Below are 12,884 nucleotides of genomic sequence, written 5' to 3' on the forward strand. Positions count from 1 at the left end.
GGAGTGGAGGTGGGGTTAACCCCAAGTATCGCATCCAGCTCTTTGTAGAATCGGCAGGTCGCGGGGGGAGCACCCAAGTGGCCGTTTGCGTTGCGGGCTTTGCGGTAGGCACTCCGCAGCTCCTTCACTTTAATCCTGCACTGCAGGGCGTCCCGGTCATGGCCCCTTTCCATCATGTCCTTTGATACCTTCCCTAAGGTATCGTAATTCCTATGGCTGGAGCACAGCTGGGACTGTACAGCTTCCTCCCCCCAAACACTGATGAGGTCCAGCAACTCGCCATTGCTCCATGCTGGGGCTCGCTTGGTGCATGGAGGCATGGTCACATGGAAAGCTTTGCTGATGGGCTGAGCAAACAGAAAATTCCCGGGGAATGTAATGGGTATGTAAAATTCCCGGGGAATGTAAAGGGTCAGTCACATGGTTGGTTACCTGAGGCCAGGGCAGTAGAGTTTGAACTGATGACCAGAGTGGCTAGACAGGCATTGTTGGATACTGCTGAATAATTCTGGAGGCCATTCACAGCGCATTGGGCGGCCACACTGGCGCCGCAGCGGCAGCGCAATACTTGCTATTCCTCTCAGAGAGGTGGAGTACATGCAGTACTGCAACCACGGAGATACAGTGCTGCAAATGCCTTTACAGCGCTGTAACTCGCAAGTATAGCCAAGGTCTTTGACTATGCTACAGTGCTTACAGCACAGCAGCTATGCCAGGGCAGTGCTGCTAGTGTGGATGCTCTTAGGCAGGGGCTCTCAACCTTTCCAGACTATGTAGCCTTTTCAGGAGTCTGATTTGTGTTGGGTACCTCCAAGTTTCACCTAACTTAAAGACTGTTTGCTTACAAAATAAGACATAAAAATACAAAAGTGTCATAGCACCCTTACTGAAAAACTGCTTCCTTTCTCATTTTTCCATATTATAAGTAAATCAATTGGCATATAAATATTGTACTTGCATTTCAGTGGTACTATACAGAGCAGTATGAACAAGTCATAGTATGAAATTTTAGCTTATACTGACTTTGCTAGTGCTTAGCCTGTTGTAAAACTAGGCAAATATCTAGATGAATTGACGTACCCAGTGGAAGACCTCTGCCTACCCTAAAGGATACATGTACCCCTGGTCGAGCACCACCGCTCTAAGCTGATGGGAGAGAACTCTCCCATCAACTTAGCTACAGCTTGCAGGGGCTGGTGGTAATGTCAGCAGCAGAAGCTCTCCTGCTGACATAGCGCTGTCCACACTGGTGCTTAGGTTAGTGTAATTTATGTCACTCCGGGCATGGCTTATTTACATCCCTGAGCAACGTAATTTATACCTACCTAATCTGCAGTGTGGACATAGCTTAAGTCTATGGAAACTTACATCAGTTTAAAATCGGTGTACAGCAGTTTAGTTTGTCCTTGTATCTGCTCTGCAGCACTTTAAGTCACACCTTTAGTTAAGGTAATACAACTTTACAAGTAGAACGAGGGAAGGTAACAGGGGCCCCAGCTAAGAATGAGTGACTTACCTTCTGCCTACAAGCAGACATTATTGCTTGTTTAGGTGAGCTGTGGCGAATTGAGGATGCTACAATTCCTGCTCTGCAGAATGGCAATTCTAGTACCAATATAGTGCGCTGGTCTAAGAGATGCAGGAGTTTCAAGTAAGGTAGAAAAGACTTAAGCAAGAAGCTCTCAAGTGCAAGATCTATATAAAGATTTGATTATTGGTGGGAAATTATGCCCCATTCCTATTCCCCTCTTTTTTTGCCCAGTTTGTATTTGTGTGTATTAACCCTCATTTAAGTATTTTATTTGCTCTTGCTCTAGAGTATCACTTTGAAAACTAAGACTAAGCCAACTCTGCTGTTTGGTTTGCGACACGTATGAAAAATATGTGGCAACACTTCTAAGAGTCACCACATCCCACTGCAGTATTTGTGGTAGGGTGACCTGATTTTCATAGAGAAAAAACTATGACATCTATCACAAGGATGAGGCTATGCAGGGCAATTTTTCTAGAATGACACTTCAGTGTATATAGCAAGATTAAAAGGCTGCTCTCATCTCGCTCAAACAATCCCCTTCTCTGTTGCTTTGTGCCCCTATGATTCAACTCTACTTTCAAGAAAGCTAGATGAATGATTAATGGGAAGGAAGCCTGGACAGATGATATTATGTTGTGCGAAGGAGGCAAACATGCATTCTTTGAAACAGTCATCAATTTCCCACCTCAGGTGGCCAGTGTGGAGGGGGTTACAACATTTTTTGTTTTTAAACTGACAAATGCCTGCACAGGCCTTGAAAATACAAACATTGCTGTTTCACAGGGAGATATGCTTATCCTATTCATACTACACAAAATCATATTATGTTACTAAAGGACGTAACATCTAATACAGGGTGGTTGCTTATCTTTGTAGAAGTTATTCGTATAGGGTAGCATCTACTTAGAAGCATGGGATAAAATCCTACGGTATCTGAACTTGTGATAGGGACTCTGCTGTGGAGGGAAGAGGAAAAAGCATGATCAGATCTGAGAGACAATAAAGGAACAGGTTTCTGTGGTGTGATAGCAGCAGAGGTAAAGATACAAAACAAGTTCTCTCTTGTGGCTAGGTGAGAAGGCCTATGGGAGGCAGAAAGGATCCAAAGGTCCTGACCCTACATTGAAGAGGAGAGGACAGGCAACAGTTTCCCTGCCACAGGAATGGAACAATTTCTTAATTTTTACCAATGTTTATATTACTACTATGCTCTTCTATAAAGCATCTCAGTGCTTACAGCAATATATTAAACATCACTCCTTACCCATGGAATAGGGAAGTATTATCCCTATTTAACAGATGAGGAGACTCAAGTACCGAGAGGGTAAATAACTTCTAACAGAGCTAGGAAGAGAAATCCCACAACCAGTCAGGTGCTCTGGCCACCAGATTTTCCCTCCCCAGCTACTTTACACTTGTAAAGATGATCTACACGGAGAGTAGATCAGTAGGCTTTGAACTGCTCTCAGTAATGTTAAGACTTGGGTCCATAAGAAAGCTATTTGCTAGCGTTAATGCCTAACTGAAAGTCTTTAAAAAGTGTTCTGGATCTTCATAAAAAATCATAATCGTGACTCGACTTAAAATCAACTTTCTTTCAAACAAAGGGGTCTAGTTCTTTCACCAGTGTATGCAGAACTTAACAGTTGGACATTGATGGAAAAATAGGCCTCTTCCCCAGCTGGTTCTGAATTTTGATGCTCCAGGTGGGCTCATGCTGCTGGCCCTTCTCTGGAACAGGAAGTCCTCCCTCCATTTTCTGCTGCCACTTCAAGTGTGGGACAGAGCCATGGGGAACCCTAATTTTGTGGTGTGCCAGGGCCCTAGATTCCATTAATCTGGCCCTGCCACTATGTTAACAAGTACACAACAATTAAGAATTGATCTTGCACTCTCTCCCCATACCATAATAAAAATGAACAGGTTCTTTCTGAAGGGAAGGGAATAACCAATTCAAATCTGAACTACGATGGGTGGGAGGAGAAGGAAGCCCTCTCCCCCACAGTTGGTGCTGCTAGCCTGCCTTTATTTTTATTAAAGTAAAAGCTTAACCATAAGACCAACTGCGTTGTGTTAGGGTGCCAGAAACAGATTAGTACTTACCAGTGCAGTAGGAGTCTGATGAGGCTATTCCAGCAACAGAATTTTCCTCAGACAATAACAGATTTAAAAATATATTTTCAACCACAATGATTTTTACACTTCTGGCACTCTACTTTTTGCTAATGCCAGTGGTAAGGACCAGCATAAGTACTATATGAAAAAACATCATTGGAAACAACTCATGCAAAAGTAGGGTGACCAGATCACCAAAGACAAATATCGGGACGCGGGGGGGGGGGGGGGGGGGTGTGTGTGTGACGTGTGGGGGGCGGGGCCAAAAAAAAAAAAAAAAACCCCTTCCTCCGCAAGCGCTGGAGGGAGGCCCGGGAGACTCAGAGGGAGCGCGGGGCCGGGGTGAGTGAGAGTCCGGCCTGGTCCCTTGCAGGCAGGACTCAGTTGGGTGGTAGGGCGAGGAGGGGGGCGGCCCGCGGGGCCAGGCGGCGGCTGTTCTCACCCCCGGGCAGCGGGACTCGGGAGCAGCCGCTGCTGCAGCTCCCACTGCCGCGGGGGAAGAAGCGGCCATGGCACTTGGCGGCTGCGGCTCTGGCGCCCCCGAACCCCCCGAGCCGGGGCCTGCTGCGGGGACCCAGCAGCGCGTACGCTGCGCCCAGCCCCTGGCCAGTCGCGTCTGGGCTGCTGCCCAGCTGGTGCTATCCCGCGGCGGCCCCGGAGTGGGGGCAGCAGGCCCCAGCCCCCCCGTCCCGCTTGGGTCCCGCAGGGGAACGAACGGGGCTGGGCTGCCGATGCCTCCGCCCCGGGGCCGCCGCGGGATAGCACCAGCTGGGCAGCCCAGACGTGCCTAGCCAGGGGCTGGGCCCAGCGTACGCGCTGCTGCAGGCCCCGGCTCGGGGGGTTCGGGGGCGCCAGAGCCGCCGAGCGCCATGGCCGCTTCCTCCCCCGTCGCCTGGCCCCGCGGGCCGCCCCCCTCCTCTCCCAACCACCCAACTGAGTCCTGCCTGCACTGGGCCAGGCCGGACTGTTACTCACCCCGGCCCCGCGCTTCCCCTGCGTCTCCCGGGCCTCCCTCCAGCGCTTGTGGAGGGAGGGGGAATGGTGAGCCCGGGGAAGAGGCGGGGATTCGGGGAGGGAGCCAATCGGGGGAGGAGGGGGCGGAGTCGGGGCGGGGGGGGGGGGGGGCGCGAGCACTTCCGGGCTCGAGGCTCGGGGCATTTCCTTGTTTGTCCGGTTGTCCCGACCGCATGTCGGTCGGGACGCGGGACAAACAAGGAAATATCGGGACGGTCCCGATAAAATCGGGACGTCTGGTCACCCTATGCAAAAGATTAATGCCTGTGAGGAAGGCTGAGGCAGGCATAATGAGAACAGGTACCATCAATTTCCAGTCATAGAATATCAGGGTTGGTAGGGACCTCAGGAGGTCATCTAGTCCAAGCCATTTGCTTAAAGAAAGTGGATGCTCCAGGTGAGGCTTGAACTCTCAACCTCAGCATGACTCCATGCAGCACTCTTCTATAAGTACTGTGTGCTAACCCATTGCACCACTGGATCCCGTAGGCCTCATGTGCAAAGGCCACCTACCTGCCATGCCACATTTCATAGTTCTCTGAAGTGTACGAATTTGAACTAGGATGAAAAAACTACCATAAATATTTCACTTGAAATATCTCCAGCAGAAAAAGCTATTCTTTTACCTCCCATTCCACTCTCTTTTTGTAAGCTATTTTCCTTTAAACATGAGCATGCCTGCAAACAGCCTTATTGACAATAATGGAAACTGAAATGCCATTTATGTGAGTAGATCTGAGCATATGCAGTATAAATGCAAATTTGCATTTGCAAATTATACCTGAATGATAATGTGCAATCACAAACTTCCAGTAAGGTGGCCATTGGATGATGGGTTATGTAACAATAGACTAGGACTAGTCAATTTGGCACTAGACAAACCACCATTTCACTTAACTTGGGTCCAAAAGGGTTGTTGGGAAGGGAAGAATGATGCAAGAATTTTCAGTCGCTATCTATTCAATTCATATAACTGATTTAAAGGTGAAAGTCTCCATAACCTCTTATGCATTTCTTAAGTTTTGAGGCATGCCTTATTTTTTCCAACCTACACCAGTTTCTCAGACACTTGTTTTCCACTGGTAAGAAGTGTCATTGAAAAAGAGAAAGTTTGTCACAGATTAACAGAAATGCTGAACTGTCCAAGTTAGTTAAAGCTTAATGATTTTCAAAGGTTACTGTTTCAGTGAAGAATAAAAAATGAACTAAATCTAAAACTATATATTCTTGACTGCAGCATTAGGTAGAGGTGTTCTCTGAAAACTTATCTCAGGAGTTGTGTAGCTCTCAGATCTAAGTCAAGTTCTGCAATGCAAAATTACAATAGGAATAGATAAAGATTGAATACTCGAGGAAATCAACAGGAGTCTTGCTTCAAAATAAAATAATGTTCTCTCACGATAGTTTGTTTTAAATAGCATCGTATAATGTGCACTTTCTCGTTCCTTGTGTGCATTTTAATTCTGCTAAAATGTCTAGTGTGAGGTTTTAATTAGTAGAAACAATAGCCAATTAAAAATAAGTATTTAAAGCATGATTTCCTAATTCCATATTTAGGCACCTACATTAATGATCTGATTTTCAAAGCACAGGATACCCATCAAATCCCATGGAAATCATTACTTGTTACAAGAAAAACAACCCTGCACATCTTCTAAGAGCCACAAAGCAGAGAGATTACTGGGGCTGGGATTCCTGCACAACTTGATGTAAATAGAGTTGCTTCAGTAAGTTTTCACACATCATTCAGAGTGCTATGATTGTATTTAAAACAAGGAATGAAAAAATTCAAGAAAACAACCATTTGAAAGCTAGATAATATTTCTTTTACATATAACCTTCTAATTGCAAGGCAGTCTGGAAATACTTAGTTAAGGCTTAACACCAATCTTAGTTTTGTCCTTTTGTGATCACCATCTCGGACCTCACTTTCATCTAAAAGCCACAGACATCCTTCATTCCAAAGAAAATGACCTGTGACTCCTTCTGTAGCTGAAGATCAGACCCTCTATTGTCCACATGGCTCAGCCAGAGATCATAACTTCTCATATATTATCTTCCACATATTTACCACTCAAGTACATGCAAAGTAAATGCACATTGAAGGGAAAATTTATACTACTCAAGACACTTTACAGGGTTCTAAATTAACTGTATCAATTCAAGAAAGTGACCTGATGTCTTTGTGGACAGTTCAATGAACACACTGGGAAGCTGCAATCAGAAAAGCAAACAAGATGTTAGAATACATAAGGATTGGGATGGGATGCAGAACACACTATATGATTATCTAAAGCAATTGTGTGGCCTCCCCCAGAGTACTGGCAGCAATATTGGTCATCCCATTTCAAGAAAGATATTGCAGAATTAGATGGAGTTTAGAGAAGGGTTATGAAAATGATTAGGGGCATGGGAAACTCTCCTATGAAGAGTAGAAGACTTGGATCGGTTATCTTAGAAAGCCGATAAATTAGAGGGATATGATACAAGTGTATAAAATGATACAGAGAAGGCAGATTGGGAGCTTCTGGTTCCTTGTGTTTGATAAGAACAAGGGGGTATTCACTTAAATTAAAAGATGGTAAATACAAAACCAATAAAAGGAAATTTTTTTTGCAAAATGCATAATTAAACTATGAAACTTGTCACAGGATATTGTTGAGGTCACAAACAGGATTCAAAATGGGATTGAACATTTTTATGGACAAGAATATCCAGAGTGATAATATGTTAATGCTAACAAATTTTGGAAGAACTGTTAAACCTCACGCTTCAGGGTTTAAATCAATCTCTAACTATTAGTGATTAAGGAGACACCTAATCTGGGGAGCAGATTATCCCACATCTGCCTAATGTAAGATTTTTATTGTATCTTCTTCCAAAGAGCTGGCCACTGTTGGGGACAGGATGCTGGATTAGATGGACCAGGAATCTGATCCAGTTCCAGTATTATTAAGGCTTTGCACTAGCGCTTCACCACACTATATAACTGATACCCAGCTCTCTCTCAGTCACTTTTCTAATATTACTTAGACTCCACATTCCAGCTAGAGGCAAATCAATTTTTTCCACATCCACTCCAAATGTATATATAACAGGGTCTTCTCCCCCACACCTAATAATAAATAATGCTTAACATCCGCAACTATATTTGATGGACCTGAAAGTCTTGTTATACCTCATATAGGCTGGATGCCAGTTATGATTTTACAACAAAACTGCTGTTTGAAATTTAAATGGTAGGTGTGTCAGTTATGAATTGGCATGTGGCCAGCATAAGAAAACTCATCAGATGCAAGTTTCCAAACATTTCCTATAGGTAAGAAGATAAAGAAGTGTGGGTGGATAAGAATCAGTTCAGGTGAGGACAATCATTTGCATTAAAAGAAAGGAAAATCTCAGGTTTGTCTAATGGATGGACTTAAATAAATTAGGCTCAGTTGCTCTTTTCAGGGAGCAAATAAAAATCAAGATAGGAAACTTATCTAGCTGTAAAAACTGAGTTTTGGAGTAAGAGAACCCTGATTTAAGAGTTCAGCTGGGGACAATGTATGACTACTGAGCTTTGGTTTGGGACATGCACCCACACGCTCACACACAAGGTTGATTCTTAAAGTAACTTATTTTAAGCTTACGTCAAGATATTTCCTCTAATTTTGTATATAACCCATTGATTAAACTGTATCTTTTTTTCTGCTTCCCCCTACTTTGTGAGGAATACTTTATCTAAAACAGAAATAAGATACTACTGAGGGGAAAGAGTTAAACATGCTAAAGAACATGCAAACCTCCTGTTATCTTAAGCATCTTGTTTCCTCCTTTTTTCCCCCTTTCCTTTGTTGTTATTAGTCAAGAGACATGCCTGCCCTTTTATTCTGTAATTTTAGGGTGTGAAAGCATGGTGTATATGAAAACCTATAGTGTCTACACAGGGAAAGGGCTAGAAAGTAAGTTCCCCGGATGTCAACAGCCCTAAACATAGTCTCTTAAGTATACTCATTAACGTGTACCATAAGTATTTAAAAGCCCTAAGGAACTTTAAGTTGTCAGCTGTAAACTGATAAACAAAAGATGTAGAACTGCTGCTTATCAGGGTGTTCTTTTAAAGCCCATTTTATAATATCTGTTGGAGGAAGGTGAGGAAAGGGTTAGCCACCACACAAGATTGGAAAGTGGCTCTGAGGTTGTGTTTCAGACTTTAGATAATAATTGTTTCAGTAGCAAAATCTTTAACCAGCTCCAAGTTATAGATTCAATTTGGATAAAATTCTTTAAATTAGAGTTTATAAGTAAGGCATGGGTATTTTTGGCATGGGTATTTTTATTAAAAGTCACGGACAGGACGCAGGCAATGAACAATAAATCATGAATTTATTGAGAAGCCCGAGCCTTCCGCCGCCTGGGGCTGAAGCCCAAGCTCCGCTGCCACCCAGGGATGAATTATTGGAATTTTCAAGAAGTCACAGAGGTCTTGTAAAATCACAGAATCCGTGACAGACTCATAGCCTTATTTATAAGCTATCGCCAGAGATCCCTTCTTAGAATGCATAAGGATAATTTGTTGTATTAATCTGATGATTTAATTTGAAGATTTAATTCCAATCCAGTACTGAGACTAATTTGTTGATTTATTGATCTGATAGATGTATTGCTTTCCTCTTAGTGTAGTTTAATATTAACAATACTTTGGCTTTGGTTGTATGCTTTCTTGATTTTGTTTAATAATTTTAAAAAAAACATTTATAAAACTGATATTGAGGCATATTTTTTTCAATAAGCAACATAGATCCAGAACCGTTGAGGACCTAAAAGCCTGACCAGCTCCCCTGAATTAGCTGTTGGTTCTCTTACAATCAACTTAATCCCATTTCTGACTGAATTTTTATTTATTTATTACTGTTATTAAACTGGGTGGTTATTTGTCTTTCCATCTCAGAGCAAAAATATTTCTCTATTTTTTTCCTGTTTACTTTGTGCATTTGACATTACTTTTTGCGTAGTCAGCACTTTGTGTATTCACTGGTTTCAGAGTAGCAGCCGTGTTAGTCTGTATCCGCAAAAAGAACAGGAGTACTTGAAGGTGAAGCACCTAGAAGATCTCTATCAAGCATTCTTAAAACTACAATACCCACCTGCTGAAGTGAAAAAACAGATTGACAGAGCCAGATGAGTACCCAGAAGTCACCTCCTACAAGACAGGCCCAACAAAGAAAATAACAGAACACCACTAGCTGTCACCTTCAGCCCCCAACTAAAACCTCTCCAGCGCATCATCAGAGATCTACAACCTATCCTCAAAGATGATCCTTTACTCTCACAGATCTTGGGAGACAGACCTGTCCTCGCTTACAGACAACCCCCCAACCTAAAGCAAATACTCACCAGCAACCACACATCACTGAACAAAACCACTGACCGAGGAACCTATCCTTGTAACAAAGCCAGATGCCAACTCTGTCCACATACCTATTCAAGTGACATCATCATAGGGCCTAATCACATCAGCCATACCATCAGGGGCTCGTTCACCTGCACATCTACCAATGTGATATATGCCATCATGTGCCAGCAATGTCCATCTGCCATGTACATTGGCCAAACTGGACAGTCATTACGCAAAAGAATTAATGGACACAAATCTGACATCAGGAATCATAATACTCAGAAACCAGTGGGAGAACAAAAACAACAAGGAGTCTGGTGGCACCTTACTGTCTGGCCATTCAATGACAGACCTGCGGGTGGCTATCTTACAACAGAAAAACTTCAAAAACAGACACCAAGGAGAGACTGCTGAGCTGGAATTGATATGCAAACTAGATACAATCAACTCAGGATTGAATAAGGACTGGAAATGGCTGAGCCATTACAAACATTGAATCTATCTCCCCTTGTAAGTATTCTCACACTTCTTATCAAACTGTCTGTACTGAGCTATCTTGATTATCACTTCAAAAGTTTTTTTTTCTCTTACTTAATTGGCCTCTCAGAGTTGGTAAGACAACTCCCACCTGTTCATGCTCTCTGTATGTGTGTATATATATATCTCCTCAATATATGTTTCACTCTATATGCAGCCGAAGAAGTGGGCTGTAGCCCACGAAAGCTTATGCTCTAATAAATTTGTTAGTCTCTAAGGTGCCACAAGTACTCCTGTTCTTTTTGTGTATTCACTATCTTCCTAGTAATCTTGCAGGCCCCAATCCCGCAAGGAGCAATCTACACAGGAAATGGGAGGCATTTACTTTTTTTCACTATTAGCTGGTTGTTTCTGCTAAAATAATCAGCATATAACTAATGCTGATATTGAAATTATTTCTAGGCCTCAAGAATTAACTTCTCATTGAAATGAATGGGCAGTTCACACCTCTGAGCTAATATTAGGACAAAAACATTATACCAATTTATGCTTTGCAAAAAACCCCTCGAAAATGTTTTTTTCACACAAGGGCTAGAAACACTTTAAAAATGAATGATTAGATTTTGGAACAGTTTTGCCGAGGAAGGAGTGGATTCCAGGATTTTGGAATATACTGGGCCCTGTTCATGTTACAGCCTGGTTAGTGAGTGCATTCAGTACATACTGTATTTCTGGGCTCAACTCAGTTTTCATGTTAGATTTGTAATTTACCCTTCAAGAAAAGTGTTTTCCTCTAGTGAGTTTGTTATGTTAATGTGGTTCTTTGTATTTAAAAGGTCACGGTTTTCCTTATTTTTTGAAATAACTTTAATCTATGTTGTTAGTAATTTAGGCCCCAGACTGAAAACACTTACGGATGTGTATAACCTTACTGAAATCAGTCAGACTACTTACTCAGATGTAGAGCTGAGCAAATCATTAATATTTTGGTCATATTTCCAAAACTTTTTTTCATTTTTTTCCCCGGCCAAAATGATTTGCTGAATTCAACCAAAATTCATGAATAGTTATTCAGCCCTGAAAAATTTTTGCTGAAAAAATTTCACCCAGTTCAACTCACACACATGTATGAAGGAACAGAGTCTTTAAGTTTACATTTTGCAATCACATTTCTCCTTTTATGCAACTTTTTTGGTTGGAATCTATGAAAATGCAAGCTTTTTGATGGCATTTTAATTGTTGCATTCCCATTTATCAGCATGGTTTACCTATTTTTGTACCGCTCTGAAAGGCTATATGTGAGCCTTCTGAGATAAGAATATTAAATGTGATGAAATTATGTTAACTGTATTATGTAAATATAAATAAAGCATTCGAACTCTGACAGAAGAATTAAAACAATTTTTAAAAAAGGTACTGTTCATGCCCCATGAAATTTTGGCCATCTTCCATCCAAGTCCCTCTACTTCTCCTTCTAAGTCTAGTCTGCCACTTGCATTTTCTGATTTCCCTCAACTTGGATTTCATTCTGCATTTACTATTTACCATCTTGCAAACCCAAGCTCAGACCTACTGCTCCCCCTATCCAGATCACAAAAAGCTCCCCATTACTCTTTCTGCAAATTTAGATTTCCAGTCAACTTACCTCCCATTAACAGAAATATCTTCAGGGGGAGCTGTTGAGTGCTCCATACGAGTCAGATCTTCATAATGGCAGGACTGGAAAATATGGGTCATCAGGTCTCCTCTACAATCTGCAGGATCACCTGGAAAAGATAGTGCTAAGAAGATCCCATCAACCGAAAAATAACATCAGTCTGAGCCCAGCATTCTGATAGCAGCAGCAGAATCTTAACAGGATAAGCCCAGGCCAGGTCCCCATTACTAGTGGTATGATATTCTAGTCTCAGTCTTCAATGTGGGAAGGGCTCCATGAATCAAATCCCACAGCCTACTCGAGGAAACAGTTGCTATTATTCATGAGCATGCACATTTTGTAATGTATCTACATCCATGAAAAAAATAAAAAAAACTGCTGGGTTAAATAAGAGACCTCTGTATTATGATTTCATTAAAAGGAGACTTAAAAATTTACAACTTAATGACAAAATGTAAGCTATCAGAAAATTTTGGAGCTATTCGTGGCATGAATGTTTAAGAAAAGGCAGCATAATACCCCAAAGACAAGACACCTTGTACAACAGTTACTTTCAAAGTAGGCAACAAACAATATTATTTTCTTATTTATGTAAACAGGATACTGGGTTTAAGATAAAAACCATAATTGACACACAAGTGCCTAGCAATAGGAAAGAATCTGCAACCGCCGTTCTTAAAAAGAAACTACTTTCTTGCTGATTA

This window comes from Chrysemys picta, chromosome 1 (assembly GCF_011386835.1).
Source record: "Chrysemys picta bellii isolate R12L10 chromosome 1, ASM1138683v2, whole genome shotgun sequence".
In the NCBI taxonomy this organism is placed as follows: domain Eukaryota; kingdom Metazoa; phylum Chordata; order Testudines; family Emydidae; genus Chrysemys; species Chrysemys picta.